Source organism: Jaculus jaculus, chromosome 3, assembly GCF_020740685.1.
Source record: "Jaculus jaculus isolate mJacJac1 chromosome 3, mJacJac1.mat.Y.cur, whole genome shotgun sequence".
In the NCBI taxonomy this organism is placed as follows: Eukaryota; Metazoa; Chordata; class Mammalia; order Rodentia; family Dipodidae; genus Jaculus; species Jaculus jaculus.
This window is the reverse complement of record NC_059104.1, coordinates 86722621-86746295: the sequence shown is the minus strand read 5'-3', so window position 1 is coordinate 86746295 and position 23675 is coordinate 86722621. Positions and strand designations below refer to the sequence as shown.

Genomic DNA, 23675 nt, shown 5'->3' with positions numbered 1-23675 from the left:
CATCCCTCTGCTCACATTAGTTCATTTCTATGCAAAGCAACCCTGCACAACTTCTTGGGACAGAGGCATAACAGCAAGCTTCTCACACAAACTGCTAGTCCAAGCAAAGCTCTTTCTTACCCTCATAAGCCAAACCTCACAGTCCATAATTCTTATTGCATTCAAGTCTTTCAACTCTGACTAGAATAGTCCATCAGGCTATACTTAAAGTACTGCAAGGCACCTATTAGGCCATGGTTTCAAATCCTTCCACATTTTTTCTTGAAAATCAGCTCCAAAAGGCCAATGTCACACAGTCAGGTGTCTAGCAGCAATCCCACTCCTCAATACCACTTTACTATTGCAGTCAGGTTCACACTGCTGGTAGAAATCAACCAATCAAGAGCAACTTGTGGGAAAAAAAAGAGGTTTATTTTGGCTTACAGGCTGGAGGGAGGAGCTCCATGATGGCAGGGAAAATGATGGCATGAGCAGAAGGCAGACATCACCCCCGGCCAACATAAGGTGGACCATAGCAACAGGAGAGTTTGCCAAACACTGATAAGAGGAAGCTGGATATTATACCCATAAGTCTGCACCCAACAATACACTGCATCCTGAAGGTGTTAATTCCCAAATCTCCATCAGCTGGGAACCTAGCATTCAGAACAACGAAGTTTATGGGGCCACATGAATCAAACTACCACAAATGGGTTGTGAAAGAAATCAAGAAGCTGTAAAATTTCTAGAATTGAATGATTATGAAAATGCAACTTACGAAAAATTATGAGACACAATGAAGACAGTCCTAAGGAGAAAATCCATAGTGCTAAATGCCTTCATAACAAATATGGGAAAAAACCAAATAAATAACTTAACCATCTACCTAAAGGCATTGGAAAAACAAGAATAATCCAACCTTAAGAGCTCCAAATGGAAATAAATAATCAAGATCACAACAGAAATTAATGAACTAAAAACTAAGAAAACTGATGAAATGAAGAGCAGGTTCTTTGAGAAATAAATGACATTGATAAACCCTTGGCCATTTGGATCAAATGAAATAAAAGAGAAGTCTCAAATTAACAAAATCAGAAATGAAAAGGGAGAGGTCACAACAGACATCAATGAAATTGGAAGGCTCATCAGGACATACTCCACAAAATTGGATACTTTAGAAGAAATGGATGAATTCCTAGACACATGCCACCTACATAAACTAAACTCAGAGATTAATCTCCTAAACAAACATGCCACATCCATTGAGCTTGAAAAGGTTATCAAAAACCTCCCCCAAAAGTAAAGTTCAGGACTGAATGGCTGCTCAGCCAAATTTTATCAAACTTTCATAGAAGAACGAAAACCAACTTGTTTTTCAAATTATTCCACATAATCAGAGAGAAAGAAATGCTCTGCAACTGCTTTATGAAGTTACTATCACCCTAATACCAAAACCAGACACAGATACTACAAGAAAATAAAACTATAGGCTTATATCCCAGGTGCAAAGATCCTGAACAAAATCCTTGCAAACCAAATTCAATAACACAGCAAAAGTATTATCCACCTTAATCAAGCAGGATTCACCCCAGAAATGCAAGGATGACTCAACATACAAAAACTGGCCAACATAATACACCACATAAACAAACTTAAATACAAGAGTCACGTGATCTTTTCAATAGATACAGAGAAGGCCTATGACAAAAATACAATGTCACTTCATGATCAAAATGCTGGAGAGAATAGGCATGGATGGTCTATATATATATCACAACATAATAAAACCTATATATAAAACCCAAATAATATTTAATGAGGAAACACTCAAGAAGTTCCCATTGGGATCAGGAAGGAGACAGTTGTGCTGACTCTTAACAATGCTCCTCAACATAGTACTAGATGTTGTAGCTCAAGCAATACAAGAGAAATAAATAAAAATATTACAAATTGGAAAAGAAGAAGTCAAGTTAGCCCTTTTTGCAGAAGACATGATCCTATACATATATGATCCAAAAGTCTCCATCTCAAAACTTAAGAAGGTGATCAATTCCTTCAGCAAAGAGGCAAGATACAAAATCAACACATAAAAATCAGTACCCTCTCCATGTGCAGAGGATAAATACACAGAAAAATAAATCAGTGAGGTTGTACCATTTTCAATAGCTAAAAAACATTAAGTACCTTGGAATAACACTACCAAGAATGTGAAAGACCTATATAATGAATACATAAAAAGATCCAAGAAAGAAATTGAGGAGAACTTGAGATGATGAGAAGACCTCACATGCTCCTGGATAGGTGGAATTAATATTGTGAAAATGCAATCTGCCAAAAGCAATATACATATTTAATGCAATACCAATAAAAATTCTGGCATCATTCTTCACAGAGATAGAAAAAAATGATCTCAGAATTAATATGGAATGGCAGCAGGCCTCAGATATCCAAAATATACTTAGCAACAGAAACACCTCTGAAGGTATCTCTTTGGCAAAGGTGCCAATAATGTAGCCTGGAAAGAAGACATCATCTTCAACAAATGGTGCTAGACAAATTAGATAACCACATGTAGAAAAATGAAAGTAGAGCTATTCATCTCACCATACACAAAAATCAACTCCAAATGGACTAAAAACCTCAATATAAGACCTGAAACACTTCAACTACTGGAAAAAAAATAGGAGAAACTCTCCACAGTATAGGAGTAGGGAAAGACTTTCTGAAAAATACCCCAGTAGCCTAGGAAATTAAACAATCTCTCAAGCAATGGAATCTCATGAAGCTAAAAAGCTTTTGTTTTGCACAAACATACCATAAGCAGAGCCAATATATTACCCACAGAATGGGGAAAAAATTTCACCAGCTATATCACTGACAGAGGACTAATATCTAGAAACAGCAAATCAAACTCAGGCTGGAGAGAGGGATTAGGGGTTCGATTCTCCAGGACCCACGTAAGCCAGAGGCACAAGGGGGCACATGCGTCTGGAATTCATTTGCAGTGGCTGGATACCCTGGGGTGCCCATCCCCCCCCCCAAATAAATAAGCAAAAAATATATTTTTTTAACAAAATCAAAGTCACTCAAAAATGAGTTAGAGGACTGAATAGGGAGTTCTAAAAGATAGAAGTACAAGTGGCTAACATAAGCTTCAAGTGTTCAACATCCCTAACCATCAGGGAAATGCAAATTAATTTAATTATGAGATTCCACCTTACTCCAGTAAGGAATGGCAATCACTAAGAAATTAAATGACAAGAAAATCTGGGAAGGATGTGGGGAAAGAGGAACCTTCATTCACTGTTGATAGAAATGAAAATTTGTACAACTACTATGGAAATCAAAATGGAGATTGCCGAAAAAGCTGAATATAGAATAATTAACAAGCCAGTTATCCCCTTACTTAGCATTTACTCTAAATGCTCCATGCTTCACTACAGAGATATTTTCTCAACCATGTTTATAGCTGCTCAATTCATAATAGCTAAGAACTGGGATCAAACCAGTGCCCATCATGGGAAAAATGGATAACAAGATGGCACATTTACACAGTGGAATTCTACTCAGCAGTAAGAAAAAGTGATACAATGAAATTTGTAAGCAAATGGACTCCTGGTTAAGATGGCAGCATAAGGAACCATGCCAGGGCAGCCAAGGGGAGAAAAAGCCAAAAACAAACAGACAAACAAAAAACCACTCTTCTACTAAAAAATGAGGTATGTAAGAAATTACCAACTGCAGCAGAGAAGTAGGAGAGAGCCAAACCATCTAGAGCCCATATAGAAATGCAGAAGGGACGCCAAAGTGGAGGCACCAGGTCTGCAAGGGGCCACAGCTGCAAGGCTGGGCTTGACCCACAGGAAAAGCCAGGTGAGGGGATTCTGTACTCACTCACACTGGAACTCTTCACAAACTCAAGAAAGGTGAAAGGAGAACTGCAGCAAACAACACAGGAGCACAGTAAGAGGTAGAGGATCACGTGAGCCAGCAGGAAAACTAGAGCCATGATCCACAACCTCCCCTCCCCCATTGCCAGCCAAAGCACAAAAGACCTGGGGAAGAGAGCTCACAGCACCCAGCACAGGAAAACAGAGCAGTGATACAGCAACCCAGCCAGCCTACCTGAACACCCAGTGCAGCAAAGAGGATCCCAATCAGGAGCACAGCATAACTAAGACTAAAATCATCCCAAAAGGTAACCAGGATTGCACCAGGTCAGTACCCACCAAATAAGCCTGGCATACAGGCTTGAATCAGAAGTGCTAATTGCACCTTCCATGTCAGGATAAATTATATGTTAAATCTGATGGCTATATTTTGGGCATATTGCTGCTTCTGATTTGTAGTGCCTTTGTTTCCTCCTCTGTTGTTCATTAGGGAAGGGTCTCAAAGTCACAATTTAACTTGGAACCCTCAACAGACCAGAAATCTTAGCCTCCTAGTTGACAGGATTAAGAGTGTGTGGCAACACACATCCTAAGGAACCATGACTTTTTTAGGAGCATCTGGTTGTCATAATACCTACTCTTGTGTAAATACTCTGTGCTGTTTTTCATTGAATGAGTACATTGTTTAGTTAAAGTTTAGAAGCTGCCTGTATTTTGTTCCACTCTGATTACTTGCGTACTTCATAACAGGCAAACCCAACACCTAGAGTCACTTTTGTAGATACTCTGAGAGTCTTGAGATCCACACCTAGCACCTTAAGCTCCTCCCCTGAAGATACGTAACATCAGATGGATTGATACATCTAATAATACTGCAGCTAATTAGAAAATACAAGCATTAAAGTAATCCAAGATGTATGTACATTATGACACAGAAAACATCAAAAATCAAGACAATATAAATCTACCAAAAAGTATTAATACATCAGAAATGACCTCCAGTGAGAATGAGTTAGAGGAAATGCCCAAGTAAGATTTCAAAAGCATGGTTATATTAAATATGTTCAAAGAAGTCAGAGGAAAGCAAAGCAGTGAAAAGGAAATAAAAAATCAAAGAAGACACAGGAAGCCAATTGAATGAAATAAGGTCAATACAAGACATAAATAAGTAAATATAAATAATAAAGAAAAACCAGTAGGAATTGCTAGCAATGAAGAACACAGTCAATGAAACAAACAAACAAAAAAACTCTGTAGACAATCTCACCAGTAGAATAGATGAAGGAGAGGACAGACTATTGAAACTAGAAGACCAGGTGGCAGATCTAATACAGTCCAACAAAGAGAAAGACAAAGTAATAGGAAGTATGAATGGGAATTTCATAATATTCAGGACACTATAAAAAGATCTAACATAAGAATTCAGAGTACAGAAGAAAGAGAAGAATTTCACTCCAAAGGCATAGTAGGCATTTTCAGCAAAATCACAGAGGAAAACTACACTCAAATTGGGTAAGAGATACAAATGGAGACACAGGAATCCTTGAAGACCAAACAAACAAAACCTGGAAAAAACCTATTTTCAACATATTGTAATAAAACTACCAAACATATAAACCCAAGAAAATATATCAAAAGCAATTAGAGAGAAAAATCAAGTTACATACAAAGGCAAGTCCATCAGGATCACACAGATTACTCAACACAAACTTTCAAAGCCAGAAGGCTTACAATGATGTATTATAAATTCTGAAAGATAACACCAGTCAAATAAGGATACTTTATTCTGCAAAGCTAACCATTCAAATAGATGGAGAAATAAGGACATTCCACAACAAAAGCAGGCTAAAGGTCACTTTATATTAATGAAAGGCACACTCCAACAGAAGGACATTTCAATCCTAAACATATATGCATGGGGGCTCCCAACTTCATCAAACAAACGCAATTAGAACTACGGTCACATATAACACCAAACACAGTTGTAGTGGGTGACTCTTAACAAATACAGTATAATTGAAATAATTCTTTGCATTTTATAGATCACAATGGAATCAAACTAGAAATCAATAGCAAGAAAAGCCATCAAGCATACACAAAATCATGGAAACTAAACAAAACAGTACTAAATGATGAATGGGTCAATGTAGAAATCAAAAAGGAAATAAAAAAATTCACAGAGTCAAATGAAAATGAGAACACAACATAGCAAAACCTTTGGGACACAAGGAAGGCATCCTAAGATGAAATAAATAGCTTTAAGTGCCTATATTAAGAAATTAGCAAATAGCCTAAAGCTTCATCTTAAACCTTAGAAAAAAATAACAAGGCAAACTGAAAATCAGTAGATGGGAAGAAATAATAAGGATTAGGACAGGAATTAATGAAACAGAAACCAAAAAAAAAAAAAAAAAAAAAATCCAAAGAATCAATGAAACAAAAAGTTGGCTCTTTGAATACATAAATAAGATTGATAAACCCTTAGCAAATCTGACCAAAGTAAAGAGAGAAGAGAAATAAATTAATAAAATTAGAGATGAGGGCAATATCACAACATATACCAGAGAAACTCAAAAATTATAGAAACATACTATAAGAAAATATGCTACACTAAGTGTGAAAATCTGAAAGAAATGGATGATTTCCTAATTTATATGACCTACCTAAATTAAATCAAGATGAGATTAGTAACTTAAATAGACCTATAACAAGGATGGAGATCTAAGTGGTTCTCAAAACTCTAAGAACATATGCCTTCAACCCAAGTTCCTGGCAAAAGTATCCCACTGTATTAGTCAGGGTTCTCTAGAGGAAACAGAATTACTAGAATGAATTATTTTATAAAGGGAATTTATTGGATTAGCTTACAGTAGTCCAATAGCAGTTGCAGGCCTGAGAATCACCGAACCTGGTAGCTGCTCAGTCCACATGGCCAGATGCCTCAGCAGTCCCGACCAGCACTGCAGATGGTGCCAGAAAACCTGGAGGCCTCCTGAGGAGCCAGAAAGCCTGGAGGCTTCCTGAGGAGCCGCTGGGTTTTGATCCACGTGGGTCTTCAGTTGATGTTGGTCTTTAGTCCGCACTGGTCTTCAATCCACGCTAGAAGGTAGGGAGCAGCTCCGGCAGCCAAGTGGAAGGAAGGAAGGAAAAAAGGGAACTCTTCTACCCAGAGCTTCCTTATATCAAGTCCCTCTCTGAGCGGGACCGCCCACTCTGGGGGAAGGGCTCACCCTGGGAGAAAGACCTCCTCCTTTAGTTGATCCTTCCTAGAAGCAGCCTGTGGATTACTAAACAGATCAAGTTGACAACACCTTAACTATCACAAGTCCACCCCTTGTCAACTTGGCATCAAATCATGTCTCCTTACATCATACTTAATTTCCAAATGAAAACAGTAACAAGCTCATAATTCCGCCTAACATCGCATAACTATCCCACATACAACCGGAACCGCAAAATCTTCCCCCCAACACAAGCTTAGTCTCTAATACAATGGGTCTAATATAAATTCAACAGTTTAGCTAATGATACAATCTTAATATTGGTGTAGATACAACACTCTGTTATCAAGGCAGGACAGAAACATTGCAATCACAGTCCTCGTTTCTGTAACTGATCACGTGGCCTTAGCTGATATTTGTAACTGCCTTCTTCTACTACCCATTCTGTATTCCCTCCACCTTCAGCAAGCACCTCGGCAGGTCTTGGTTCTTTACCTGGAGGGGTAACCCATACCTTCATTCCTGAAGGATCTGGGCCATTTATCACACTACTTCTATTGGGTTGTTGCAGTCGTCCATTGACTTTGACAACAGGACATGGTAACACTAACAGACGCCCTAAAGGATCTCCTGCACTCCAGGCATACTCTTCCTTACCGCCATTGTGGAGGAGCAGCCCAATTTCCCCCTGGTAATCTGGATCAATCACCCCTGTAATCACTGTAACTCCTTTCTCAGCCTGTTCACTCAAGGGCATTAGGAGCCCAAAGTGACCAGGGGGAAGTCTTAGCTTCCAGTTCAATAGAATGTTCCTTGTGTCTCCTGGCAAAAGCACTCCCCCCTCTGGGACCAAGACTTGTAGTCCAGCAGAGCGTAAGGTTGTGGGAACAGGAAGCAAAAGTCTAGCTAACGGGTCACTTGGGGTGATGGCAAGTGGGACCATTCCCATTTCCACCCCTTGATTCCTGGACCCGTGAATCTGGGCTATAGGAGAAACAGTACCATATATAGGACACTGATTCAGAGCATATACAGCCTGCTGGAGGACACTCCCCCAGCCCTCCAAGCTGTTGCCACCCAGTTGGCGCTGTAGCTGTTTCTTCAAAAGGCCGTTCCACCATTCTATCAAGCCAGCTGCTTCAGGATGGTGGGGCACATGGTAAGACCAGTGAATTCCATGATCATGAGCCCTGTTCTGGCTAGAGAGGAGACTCTCCTCCAGGGCACCTTTAGAAACCTTGAGATCATGTATGTGGGTCTTAAGCTTGGAATTTTCCTTTTTGAGCTTCTGCTGTTCCCTCAGTAGTTTGTCTAGAGATGCTAAAAGCAACCAACCAGCCTCATCATTGGTCTTACTTTTCCACAAATATTCAAATGTTTTAAATACAGAGTCACTAAATTCCTTGCTCCTCACAAGACATGAGTCAGGGTCACCAAATACATCTATCTCATGGAGTTCTTTAAAAAGTTCACACCATGGATTATTAGTGCCCTCTTTATTTCCAGTACAGGCACTCTCCTTATCACCAGTAGGGCCTTTGGTAGCACTGAAATTGGAGAACCAACCCCAGATAGCACTAAGCCCATTAGAGAAATCCATCCTTACAATTCTGTTTCTCTAGAACCACTTCTGGTACCAAAATCTATATTAGTCAGGGTTCTCTAGAGGAAACAGAATTACTAGAATGAATTATTTTATAAAGGGAATTTATTGGATTAGCTTACAGTAGTCCAATAGCAGTTGCAGGCCTGAGAATCACCGAACCTGGTAGCTGCTCAGTCCACATGGCCAGATGCCTCAGCAGTCCCGACCGGCACTGCAGATGGTGCCAGAAAACCTGGAGGCCTCCTGAGGAGCCAGAAAGCCTGGAGGCTTCCTGAGGAGCCGCTGGGTTTCGATCCATGTGGGTCTTCAGTTGATGTTGGTCTTTAGTCCGCACTGGTCTTCAATCCACGCTAGAAGGTAGGGAGCAGCTCCGGCAGCCAAGTGGAAGGAAGGAAGGAAAAAAGGGAACTCTTCTACCCAGAGCTTCCTTATATCAAGTCCCTCTCTGAGCGGGACCGCCCACTCTGGGGGAAGGGCTCACCCTGGGAGAAAGACCTCCTCCTTTAGTTGATCCTTCCTAGAAGCAGCCTGTGGATTACTAAACAGATCAAGTTGACAACACCTTAACTATCACAAGTCCACCCCTTGTCAACTTGGCATCAAATCATGTCTCCTTACATCATACTTAATTTCCAAGCAAATGAGAATAAGAAACAAGCAGGTGTATAATTAAAAAATCAGCTGGCCATACAAAATGAAGACATAAAGAAATGCAAGGATGAATTCCAAGAATCATCAAGAAAATCAGAATATGATATGAAAAGGAAGTGATAGAGGAATGGAAATGATACATAGAAAAGCTATATTACTATCAGATGAAATGGACTTCAAACCAAAACAATCAAAAAAGATAAAGAAAGCTACTTCCTACTTATAAAGGCAATGATCCATCAAGAGGATATTACAATCATAAATCTGTATGCACCAAACACAGGGGCACCACAGTTCATAAAACAAAACCTACTTGGCAATAAAACAGAAATAACCACCAACACCATCATAGCTGGGGACTTCAATACACCATTAATAGTAATAGACAGATCATCCAAACAGAAACTCAACAGGGAAGTAAAAGAGCTCAACAAAACCATAGAACACTTAGACCTAACAGACATCTATAGAACTTTCCACCCCAAATCCACAGATTACACATTCTTCTCAGCAGCCCATGGAACATTCTCTAAAATAGACCAAATACTGGGTCAAAAAGAGTGCCTCTACATATTTAGGAAAATTGACATAATTCCCTGCATGATATCAGATCACAATGCTATATTGCTAGAAATCAACAACAAAGGAACCACCAAGAATCCAAATGGCACCTGGAAACTGAACAGCACAGTTTTAAACAATACATGGATAGTGGATGAAATAAAAAATGAAATTGCAAAATTCCTGGAAATGAATGACAATGAGAACACATCATACCAAAACTTATGGGACAAAATGAAGGTGGTCCTCAGGGGACAATTCATAGCATTCAATGCCTTCATAAAAAAAGACAGAAAAATCCCAAATCAATAACCTAATCATCCACAAAAAGGCACTGGAAAAACAAGAAAAATCCAACACAAAGACACCCAAAAGGAAAGAAATAATTAAAAACACAGCAGAAATTAATGAATTGGAAACCAAGACAACTGACAAAACAAAGAGCTGGTCCTTTGAAAAAAATAAACAAGCCAGGCATGGTGGCACACGCCTTTAATCCCAGCACTTGGGAGGCAGAGGTAGGAGGATTGCTGTGAGTTCAAGGCCACCCTGAGATTCCATTGTGAATTCCAGGTCAGCCTGGGCTAGAGTGAGACCCTATCTTGAAAAACAATAATAATAATAATAACTAAATAAAATAAACAAAATTGATAAACCCTTGGGCACTTTAATGAAGCAAAAAAAGGAAAAGCTTCAAACTAACAAAATTAAAAAAGAGAAAGGAGAGATCACAAGAGACATAAATGAAATTGGGAGAATCATCAGGACTTATTTCAAAAACCTCTACTCCACAAAACTGGATAATGTAGATGAGATGGATAAATTCCTGGATGCATACCATCTATCAAACTAAACTCAGAGCAGATTAATCTCCTCAATGAACCCATCACAATCATGGAGATTGAAAAAGTAATTTAAAAACCTCCCCCAAAAGAAGAGTCCAAGACTAGATTGGTTCTCAGCTGAATTCTATCAAACCTTCATGGAAGAACTCAAACCAATTTTCCTTAAACTGTGCCACACAAACGAGAACAGGGACAACTACACAACCCTTTGATGTAGCTAGTATTACGTTAATTCCAAAACCAGGCACAGAGGCCACAAGAAGAGAAAACTACCAGCCTATTTCCCTAAGGAACTTAAAGATCCTGTACAAAATACTCGCAAACTGAATCCATCAAAATCATTATCCTCCTTGACCAAGTGGGATTCATCCCAGGAACACAAGGGTGGTTCAACATATGGAAATCTGTCAATATAATACACCACATAAAAAAGGTTAAACATAAAAACCACATGATCATTTGAATAGTTGCAGAAAAGGCCTTTGACAAGATACAATATCACTTCATGATCAAAACATTGGAGAGAATTAGCATGGTTGGCTCATATCTTAATATAATAAAGGCAATATACAAAGCTCCGAAGGCCCAAATAATACTCAATGGAGAGAGACTGGTGGAATTCCCATTAAGATCAGGAACAATACAACATTGTCCACGTTCACCTCTGCTTTTCAATGTAGTACTGGAAGTCCTAGCTCAAGCAATAAGATAGAAGGAAATAAAAGGGATACCATTTGGAAAGGAAGAAGTTAAGTTACACTTCCGGTCAAGATGGTGACCACCTAGCTGCACTACAGACAACAAGGAAAAAAAGGCAAGTATTCAAAGGAATTTAGAAACTTTTTGCAAGAGGGAGGGCACAGAGAGGGGTGAAAAAGGGAAGCACACACCCCCACGACCCATTGCATCGGGCGCGGCCCTGCGCCCCACGCCCCACCACCCTGGCGGCCCCGTGCGCACCAAGCCCCATGTGCCCTGGTGGCCCTGCGCGCCCCACTGGCCCCACGCGCCCCACAACCCACACGCCCCATGCCCGCCCACGCCCAACCCATCCCGCCCCGCGAAACCCTCCCACCCCCCCGCGCGTCCCACGCTCCCTATCCACACTCAGCAGGCATGCCCCGAGCACCCTGCGGCGTCCCACACCCCGGGCGTCCAGTCGTGCCCCACGCCCCCACGCACCCCAGGACCCCCACGCCCCCCACCCCGCGCGCCTCGTGCCCCCCCACGCCGCGCCCCCACCCCTGCGTGGCCCACGCTCCCTATCCACACGCAGCAGGCACGCCCCGAGCACCCCGCAGAGTCCTGTGCCCCGGGAGCCCAGGCATGCACCGTGCCCCCTGTGTGCCCTGAAACCCCCGCACCCCACCCCCGCACGCCTCAAGCCCCCCCAGCACATCCAGAGCACCCGCGCCCTGTCTTACCTCAGTGTGCTCCGCGCCCCCCGCGTCACCCACAAGCCCCTCCCCAGCGCGACCCGCCCCCGCCCCCCACACCCCCCCCGCGAGTCCACAGCACCCCGTGGTGTCCTGCAGTGTCCCACACCCCCGCGCCCACCCGACCACCCTGCCCCCCCCATGCACACCGTGCTCCTAGCTGTCCTACGGCGCGCAGCCCAACCACGCGTCCCGTGCCCCCACCCCACGGGCCCCAAACACCGTGCACCCCATGGCGCCCCCTGCCCCCCCTGCGCCCCGCCGCCTCCCACCCCACCCTTGTACCCCCACCGATCACAGCCTGCGCCCACCGCGTGCCCCGCGACCCACGCGCCAAACCCCGCGTGACTCACGCCCCCCCAGTGCCCCGCCCTCCCCGCGCGTCCAGAGCCCCAGCGTGCCTCAGCGTGCCCCACCCCCCTCCACACCCCGCGCCCCCCGCACAAACCATGCGCCCCCATGCACGCCCCCCAATGCATCCAGAGCACCCCGCGGCATCCTGTGGCCTCCCGCACCCTGGTGTGCCCTGCGCCACCTCCCCCCCGCGCACCCCGCGCAGCCCACAACCCCAGTGCCCCTCCACAAGGACCTGCGCCCTTAGCCCCCATGCACCGAGGTGTCCCACGCATCCCGTGCCTCCCGCACGCTCCCCCATGATCCCCTGAGTGCCCCGTGTCCCCCCGCGTGCCCCACAACCATCCTGCGCCCCCCAGGCACCCCGCGCCCCCCCCCGCGCCCTGCACACCCCCCTGCGCATGCGCCCCCCCCATGCCTACGGCGCACCCCTCGCTCCCCCAGACCGACCATTGCTCCCCATGCCCCCGCCCATCCAGGGCACCCCACGCCGCGCCCCCTGAGCCCTGCCACCTCCTGCACGCCCCACCCTGATTGCACGGTGCCCCGGCGTGCCCCGCGCCCCCCCCGCCACGTACCTCACTCGCTCCATACACCTCATTGCATCCCGCGCCCCCCGTCAGTGCACCCTCTGCACATCCTGCATGGCTGTGCTCTGATCGGGCACCCACCAGTCACACCTGCCAGCCTGCTGCACTGAAGCTGAGACCTCCTACCTCGCCCTTGTTTTCTGATCCTACGAGTAGACCAGCCATGTGGTGCTCGGTTCGCAGGCCTGTGGGGGCCACCCCTGCCGTGAATAGGTGGCTGCCAGATCCCCTGCTGCTGAACTCACATCACTTGCCGCCGTCAGCCTCTGCTGTGTCCTGATTCTGTACCCTCATCATCTGCATCTGCACTACAATTGCACGTGCAGCGGGCCCACTCCCACAGCAAGAGCCACACAAGTCCACACTGAGTCACTAGCGCCAGTGCAGGTGCCATCCCCTACCTGTACATCACCACCCATCCCCCACTCCCCTGAGGTGGGAGAGCACAGACTGTTTACAGACCCCAGTGTACCCAGCTAGAGTCTGAGCACCTTCAGGGCTTGCTACCTCAGTCCACTTTCAGGCTCAAAGGCAGGCAGCTTAGGTGCATTACTGGGTGAGAATTTAGGAAACTTTGGTGCCCATGTCAGGATATAGATAGACAGCTTTGGCAAGAGTGAGCAAAAACCCAGGCTTCTTGCAACTGCCCCAGGCTGCCTTGGATTCGCATTAACCTAGATCCCAGGCTGCTCCACCCACCTATCTGCCCATACACTGACATGGGTAGACCACAGCACAGAAGAAATAACACGAAAAATAAAATGGAAGAAAATCCAGACAGATCATCCAGTCCAACAAGGATCACAACTAACCAAAACATAGAACAGTGTTTAGGATCAGAACATCAAGTGGAAGCAATGAACAATGCAACCCTGACCAAACTACTGCTAGAAATGACAGGAAAGCTACAAAGGATAGATAATCATATGGAGGCTATCATCACTAAGCTGGAGCAATATGATAAGACACTGGAAGGAATTCAAAGAGAGCTAAGAGAGTTGAGGGAGAGTGAAAAAAAGGAGGACCTTAAAAATCAGCTGGCCACACTAAATGAAAATATAAAGAAATGCAAGGATGATTTCCAAGAATCATCAAGAAAATCAAAAAATGAGACAAGGTGGCGCACGCCTTTAATCCCAGCACTTGGGAGGCAGAGGTAGGAAGATTGTCATGAGTTCAAGGTCACCCTGAGATGACAGAGTTAATTCCAGGTCAGCCTGGACCAGAGTGATACCCTACCTCAAAAAACCAAAAAAAAAAAAAAAAAAGAGACAAAAAGGGAACTGGACAAAGCAATGGAAGTGATACATAGGAAAGTAGTAGAAAATGCAAACTTAATTGAACAAGTCCAAAACTCAATACAGGCTCTCAAGAATAGAGTCAGCGAAGTGGAAGATAGAAATTCTGATCTGGAAGACAGGATGGAAGAAACAGTTCGAGAGTCCAAAAATTTCAGTAAGTTCAAAAGTTCCTGTGAACAGAACATGAGGGAATTGTGGGATACACTTAAACGTCCTAATATCAGAATCACTGGAATACCAGAAGGAGAAGAATTTCAGACCAAAGGCATGGAGAACTTATTTAACACAAAAATTGAAGAAAACTTCCCCCATCTCTTAAAAGAAAGGCCCATCAAGATTCAAGAAGCAAACAGAACTCCTAACTGATTAGACCAAAGGAGAAACTCCCCAAGACATATTATCATTAAGATTCTAAACATTGACACCAAGGAAAAAATACTAAAAGCAGCTAGGGAAAAACAGCACACCACTTTCAAAGGAAACCCCATCAGAATTACTTCAGACTTCTCAATGGAAACCCTGAAAACTAGAAGGGCCTGGAATGAAACACTCCAAACATTAAGATACTATGGCTTCCAACCCAAACTACTCTACCCAGCAAAAGTCTCCCTTATAATAGATGGTGAAAGGAAAACTTTCCATGACAAAACTCAGCTTTACAATTATATGAACACAAAACCAAACCTACACAAAGTACTCCAGGAAATTCTCCATAGAGAAGAAACAAATAACCAAACACAAATGCCTACAAGAAGCAGATCACAGCAACCAAACCCAGAGTAGATAGAGAAAAAAAAAATTAAATTCCATGGAAATGCCAACACACCTCTACCACCACAACATGACAGGGATCAAATCAAATCTCACAGTCGTCACCCTAAACATTAATGGCCTTAATTCACCCATCAAGAGACACAGGCTAACAGGGTGGATCAAAAAATTAGACCCCTCAATCTGCTGCCTTCAAGAAACCCACCTTACCACTAAAGACAGAAACCTCCTCAGAGTGAAAGGGTGGAAAACAATATTCCAAGCAAATGGGAATAAGAAACAAGGAGGTGTAGCTATATTAATATCAGATAAAGTTGACTTCAAACCAAAAACAATCAAAAAAGACAAAGAAGGCTACTTCCTACTTATAAAGGGAACAATCCATCAAGAGGATATTACAATCATAAATATGTATGCACCAAACACAGGGGCACCACAGTTCATAAAGCAAAACCTACTTGACAATAAAATAGAAATAACCACCAACACCATCATAGCTGGGGACTTCAACACACCATTATCAGTAATAGACAGATCATCCAAACAGAAGCTCAACAGGGAAGTAAGAGAGCTCAACAAAACCATAGAGCACTTAGACCTAACAGACATCTACAGAACTTTCCATCCCAAATCCAGAGACTCCACATTCTTCTCAGCAGCCCATGGAACATTCTCTAAAATAGATCATATACTTGGTCACAAAGATAGCCTCCACATATTTAGGAAAATTGACATAATTCCCTGCATGATATCAGATCATAATGCTATATTCCTAGAAATCAACACCAAAAAACCAACAAGAACCCCAATGGCAACTGGAAACTGAATAGCACACTCTTAAACAATAAATGGATAGTGGATGAAATAAAAAATGAAATTGCAAAATTCCTGGAATTGAATGACAATGAGAACACATCATACCAAAACGTATGGGACACAATGAAGGCAGTCCTCAGGGGAAAATTCATAGCACTCAATGCCTTCATAAAAAAGACAGAAATATCCCAAATAAATAGCCTAACCATCCACCTAAAGGCATTGGAAAAACAAAAAAAATCCAACCCAAAGAGCTCCAGAAGGAAAGAAATAATTAAAATCAGAGCAGAAATTAATGAATTGGAAACCAAGGAAACAATTACAGCAATTGACAAAACAAAGAGCTGGTTCTTTGAAAAAATGACAAGATTGACAAACCTCTGGCCAATTTGATAAAGCAAAAAAAGGAGAGACTCCAAATTAACAAATTCAAAATGAAAAAGGAGAGATCACAACAGACATCAGTGAAATCGGTAGAATCAACAGGACTTATTTCAAAAACCTCTACTCCACAAAACTGGAAAATGTGGAGGAGATGGATAAATTCCTGGATGCATATCGTCTACCAAAGCTAAACTCAGAGCAGATCAACCACCTCAATGAACACATCACACCCATGGAGATCGAAAAAGTAATAAAAAAACCTCCCAAAAAAGAAGAGTCCAGGACCAGATGGATTCCAGGCGAATTTTATCAAACCTTCATGGAAGAAATCAAACCAATCTTCCTAAAACTGTGCCACACAATTGAAGAACAGGGAAAGCTACCCAACTCCTTCTATGAAGCTAGTATCACCCTAATCCCAAAACCAGGCAGAGATGCCACAAGAAAAGAAAACTATCGGCCTATTTCCCTAATGAACATAGACGCAAAGATCCTAAACAAAATACTCGCAAACCGAATCCAACAACACATCAAAAGCATTATCCACCTTGACCAAGTGGGATTTATCCCAGGAACACAAGGGTGGTTCAAAATACAAAAATCTGTCAATGTAATACACCACATAAACAAGCTTAAACATAAAAATCACATGATCATTTCGATAGATGCAGAAAAGGCCTTGGACAAGATACAACATCACTTCATGATCAAAACATTGGAGAGAATTGGCATGGCTGGTTCACATCTTACCATAATAAAGGCAATATAAAAGCTCCAAAGGCCCAAATAATACTTAATGGAGAGAGACTGGAGAAATTCCCATTGAGATCAGGAACAAGACAGGGATGTCCTCTCTCACCTCTGCTTTTCAATATAGTTCTGGAAGTCCTAGCCCAACCAATAAGGCAGGAGAAGGAAATAAAAGGGATACAATTTGGAAAGGAAGAACGTAAGTTAGCTCTATTCGCTGATGACATGATTGTATATGTAAGAGACCCAGGAAACTCCATCCCAAAACTCCTGAAGGTGATTAACTCCTATAGCAAAGTAGCAGGATACAAAATCAATGCACAAAAATTGGAAGCATTTCTGTATGCAAATGACAAAGACACAGAAAAAGAAATAAAGGACATAGTCCCATTTTCAATAGCAACAAAAAAAATAAAATAACTTGGAATAACGTTAACCAAGGAAGTAAAAGATCTATACAACGAAAATACAAAAACTCTCAAAAAAGAAATTGAGGAGGACTTGAAAAGATTGAAAGACCTCCCATGCTCCTGGATAGGCAGAATTAACATTGTAGAGATGACAATCCTACCAAAGGCAATATATAGATTTAACGCAATTCCAAAAATATCCCTACAGTGTTCTTCACAGAGATAGAAAAAATGATCTCAAATTTCATATGGAAAGGCAGAAGGCCTCGCATATCCAAACATATCCTCAGCCAAAGAAATACCTCTGGTGGCATCACCATACCCAATATAAAGCTATATTACAAAGCCATAGTAATAAGAACAGCATGGTACTGGCATAAAAACAGGAGTATAGACCAATGGAATAGACTTGAGGACCCGGATTTTGGGTCAAGCAACTATAGCTACTTGATATTTGACAAAGGCCCAAACAATATACACTGGAAAAGATAGCATCTTCAACAAATGGTGCTGGACAAACTGGATAACCACCTGCAGGAAACTAAAACTTGATCCACACATTTCACCATGCACTACACTCAAATCCAAATGGATCAAAGACCTCAACATAAGACCAGAAACTCGAAAACTACTGGAAGAAAATTTAGGAAGTACTTTCCATGATATAGGAATGGAAAAGGACTTCCTGAATAAAACCCCAGTGGCTCAAGTTCGTAAACAGTCACTCAACCATTGGGATCATATGAAGCTGAAGAGTTTCTTTACAAACAAGCATATAATAAGCAAAGCCAATAGAATACCCACAGAATGGGAGAAAATATTTGCAGGTTATCCAACTGATAGAGGCCTTATCTCTAGAATTTACAAAGAACTCAAAAGTCTAAACAATAAGAAGACAAATACCCCACTCACAAAATGGGGCACAGAGTTAAAGAGGAAATTCACAGAGGAAGATATACAAATGGAAAACACACACCTAAGAAAATTTTCATCATCCCTAATCATCAGAAAAATGAAAATTAAAACAACTATGAGATTCCACCTTACCCCAATAAGGATAGCCAACATCAAAAGGTCAAATGAAAATAAATGCTGGCGAGGATGTCGAGAAGCAGGAACACTCATTCACTGTTGGTGGGAATGCAGGATGATACAACCACTTTGGAAAGCAACATGGAGACTCCTGAAAAAGCTGACTATAGAAATACCAACAGACCCAGTTATACCATTACTGGGCATCTACCCTAAAACCATCAAACCAAAAGTCAGAAAGATTTGCTCAACCATGTTTGTAGCAGCTCAATTCATAATAGCTAAAAGCTGGAATCAACCCAGATGTCCATCATTAGAAGAATGGATAACAAAGATGTGGTATATCTACACAATGGAATTCTATACAGCAGTAAGAAAAAACGGCATAAAGAAATTTGAGGAAAAATGGTTGAACCTGGAACAGATCATTCTCAGCGAACTTACCCAATCACAGAAAAAAAATCGACACATAGTCTCACTCATCTGCAACACCTAACCTGAATCTGCCCAAGATGCCTTACATACCCAGCAAGCACCTCATGGACTAGACAATAAGATGGATGGGAGGGAGGGGAGGGAATCAAAGGGTGGAAAACAGTAATCTGGACACAAACGGCAATGGTACCATAAAATTCTACTTCCTAAAAGACAGACCAGATGGCTGAACCTTCACTAGACCCTTACAGGAAACACCTGAACCACAAGACACTGGAGAGGGTAGGATCAAAACTGACCTAAATCACCTACATCTTCCCTCCCTCCCTCTCCCCCTCTCCCCTCTTCTCCTCTCTAACTCTTGTATATTAGTTATCTTTTTCCTCAATTTCTTAGTGGGCACTGACCTGTAACCCCCACTCCCAGCTTGGGCCTACCATCCACAATGAGCTTTTGATCAGAGAAACCTGCAAGGTTTCCCAAAACAATGACAGACTTCTGTCAGAGTACTTGATGACCCACCAAAGGTCAGTGGTAAGACGCTATTGCTGAAGACTCCATACGCAGCTGACGCGTAAAATGAAATGACATGGCTGGAAGCCAGGAGAGAGTCAGTCCCCAGACAGTCAGCGTGTCTAGTGCCAGAAGGCACTACATAGGCAACTGGGGGAAATGACAAAGATCTGTCCAAGCAACACATTTTTAACCTAATAGCAACAAATAACCGGATGTGATGCCCACACAAGTGCAATAGTGGTACACAGCCATGGTGAGGAATCAATTGCTCTTGATTTGGCTAACTGATCCACTCAGTGGTACTAGACCCATAGTTGGAACTGTGAAACAAGTCAGAACCATACCCAAACACAAGCCACTCTACAATATCAAGCTACCATCAATCACGGGGTATAAGAGAGCCTAAACCTACCATACTGTCTATCAAAAAAGTAAGTGTTATCTCAATTTTCTGGGTGCTAACTTACTCTCTGTTGGAGAATCTGCTTCTCTTTTCCAGATAGATGCAGATCCTAAGAAGAGAGCTGCCCCAACATACCTCAAAAGGGGCCCAACTGAAACTAAGGACAACTGGCAAAATAAGCAAGGGTGATGTTTTCCTGTAAACCAGATACCAGCACAAAGGGGAAGGAGATCAACGCAGAGAAAAATCAGCTCCTACCAAATCAGAGAGCCAGAGCCTCAGAGGCCCCCAATACCTCAGCACAGAAGCAGAGCAAAAATGAACCCAACATGGCTCAGGGAAACTTTGTGGAAGAGGGGGCGGAAAGAATGTCAGAGTCACATGTTGGGTCATGATATGCAGAGACATTTATCATACCAATAACTGGGGCCTAACTCCACAATGCACGACCCATTTTCATTAACAAGGAGGGTCTAATGTGAGGGGGTAGATCACAGGTGAGCCTAAATAATGATACCAAACTGCCTGTATTTACTGAAAAGAAAACTAATAAATTAAATTAAAAAAAAAAAAAGAAGTTAAGTTAGCTCTATTCGCTGATGACATGATTGTATATGTAAGAGACCCGAGAGACTACATCCCAAAACTCCTGAAGGTAATTAACTCCTATATCAATGTTGCAGGATATAAAATAAAGGCACAAAAATCAGTAGCCTTTTTATATGCAAATTACAAAAATACAGAGAAACAAATAAAGCACATAGGCCCATTTTCAATAGCAACAAAAAAAACAAAATACCTTGGAATAACATTAACTGAGGAAGTTAAAGATCTCTACAAGGAAAACATAAAAACACTAAAAAAAAAAAAAAAAAAAAATTGAGGAGGACTTGAGAAAATGCGAAGACCTCCCATGCTCCTGGAAAGGCAGAATTAACGTGAAGATGACAATCCTACCAAAGGCAACATAGAGATTTAATTCAATTCCAATTTAAATCCCTAGTGTTCTTCACAGAGATAGAAAAAATGATCTCAAATTTCATATGGAAAAACAGAAGGCCTCGCATATCCAAACATATCCTCAGCAAAAGAAATAGCTCTGGTGGCATCACCATACCAGATCTAAAGCTATATTACAAATCCATAGTAATAAAATCAGCATGGTACTGGCATAAATACAGGAGTATAGACCAATGTAATAGACTTGAGGACCCAGACATTGGATCAAGCAACAATAGCTACTTTATATTCAACAGAAGCCCAAACAATATAGGCTGCAAAAAGACAGCATGTTCAACAAATGATGCTGGCCTAAGTGGATAACCACATACAGAAAACTTAAACTTGATCCACACATTTCACCATGCACTACACTCAAATCCAACTGGATCAAAGACCACAATATAAGACCAGAAACTCAAATACTACTGGAAGAAAAATTAGGAAGTACTTTCCATGATATAGGAATAAAAAAAGACTTCCTGAACAAAACCCCAGTAGCTCACAATCTTAAACAGTCACTTAACCAATGGGATCACATGAAGCTGAAGGGTTTCCTTTTTTAAGTTATTTTTTTAAATTTAATTTTTTTTTCTAAAATTTTTTATTTATTAACAGACACAGAGAGAAAGACAGATAGAGGGAGAGAGAGAGAATGGGCGCGCCAGGGCTTCCAGCCTCTGCAAATGAACTCCAGTCGCGTGCGCCCCCTTGTGCATCTGGCTAACGTGGGACCTGGGGAACCAAGCCTCGAACCGGGGTTCTTAGGCTTCACAGGCAAGGGCTTAACCACTAAGCCATCTCTCCAGCCCTTAAATTTAATTTTTATTAACATTTTCCATGATTATAAAAATATCCCATGGTGCCGGGCGTGGTGGCGCACGCCTTTAATCCCAGCACTCGGGAGGCAGAGGTAGGAGGATCGCCGTGAGTTCAAGGCCACCCTGAGACTGCAGAGTTAATTCCAGGTCAGCCTGGACCAGAGTGAGACCCTACCTCGAAAAACCAAAAAAAAAAAAAAAAAATCCCATGGTAATACCCTCCTTCCCCCCCCCCCCACTATCCCCTTTGATATACCATTCTCCAACATATTACCTCCCCATCTCAATCATTGTACTACATATATACAATACCAACCTATTACGTACCCTCCTCACTTCCTTTCTCTTCCCTTTATATCTCCTTTTTAACTTACTGGCCTCTGCTACTAAGTATTTTCCTTCTCATGCAGAAGCCCAATCATCTGTAGCTAGGATCCACATATGAGGGAGAATATGTGGCGCTTGGCTTTCTGGGTCTGGGTTACCTCACTTAGTATAATCCTTTCCAGGTCCATCCATTTTTCTGCAAATTTCATAACTTCATTTTTCTTTACCACTGAGTAGAATTCCATTGTATAAATGTGCCACATCTTCATTGTCCACTCATCAGATGAGGGACATCTAGGCTGGTTCCATTTCCCAGCATTCATAAATTGAGCAGTAATAAACATGGTTGAGCACATACTTCTAAGGAAATGAGATGAGTCCTTAGGATATATGCCTAGGATTGCTATAGCTGGGTCATAAGGTAGATCAATCTTTAGCAGTTTTAGGAACCTCCACACTGATTTCCACAATGACCAGACCAGATTGCATTCCCACCAGCAGTGTAGAAGGTTTCCTCTTTTTCCACATCCTCGCCAACATTTATGATCATTTGTTTTCATGATAGTGGCTAATCTGACAGGAGTGAGATGGAATCTCAATGTAGTTTTAATCTGCATTTCTCTGATCACTAGTGATAAAGGTGAGGACAGAATATCTATGCTAGAAGACCAGGTGGCTGAAGAGTTTCTTTACAGACAATAAGCAAAGCCAATAGATTACCCACTGAATGGGAGCAAATATTTGTGGGTTACTCAACTGACAGAGGCCCAATCTCTAGAATCTACAAAGAACTCAAAAATCTAAACAGTAAGAAGTCAAACACTCCACTCACAAAATGGGGCAAAGAGCTGAACAGGCATTTCACAGAGGAAGAAATACAACTGGCAGACACACACTTAAGCAAATGTTCATCATCCCTAATCATCAGAGAAATGCAAATTAAAACAACTATGAGATTCCACCTTACCACAATAAGGTTAGCAAACATCAAAAAATCAAATGAATATAAATGCTTGCAATCGTTTCTCAGCCTTTTGGCTAAGATCAAGTGTAGTATAAATGCTGGTGAGAATGTGGAGAAGTAGGAACACTCATCCACTCTTTGTGGGAATGTAGGGTGGTACAAAAACTTTGGAAAGCAATATGGAAACTCCTGAAAAATCTGACTATAGAGATACCAACAGACCCAGTTATTCCCTTACTGGGCATCTATCCTAACCCTAACCCTTCAAACCACAAGCCAGAGAGATTTGCTCAACCACATTTGTAGCGGCTCAATTCATAATAGCTAAGGGCTGGAATCAATCCAGATGTCCATCACTAGAAGAATGGATAACTAAGATGTGGTATAACTGCACAATGGAATTCTAAACAGCAGTAAGAAAAAAATGACACAAAGAAATTTAAGGAAAAATGGTTGAACCTGGAACAGATCATTCTCAGAGAACTTACCCAATCACAGAAAAAAAAAATCAGCTCGTAGTCTCACTCATCTACAGCACCTAACCCGAATCTACCCAAGATACCTTACATACCAAGCAAGAATCTCATGGAGTATACACGAGGATGAATGGGGA

The 23675-nt window shown here is 42.1% G+C and overlaps 1 non-coding gene across 1 annotated transcript; it reads left to right on the top strand.

Moving 5' to 3' along the window:
- The first annotated feature begins 23116 nt into the window (after nt 1-23116).
- On the top strand, nt 23117-23316 carry LOC123459590. The gene has a single exon (XR_006636354.1). It is a non-coding gene; the product is annotated as a U2 spliceosomal RNA (small nuclear RNA).
- Nucleotides 23317-23675: the final 359 nt, after the last annotated feature.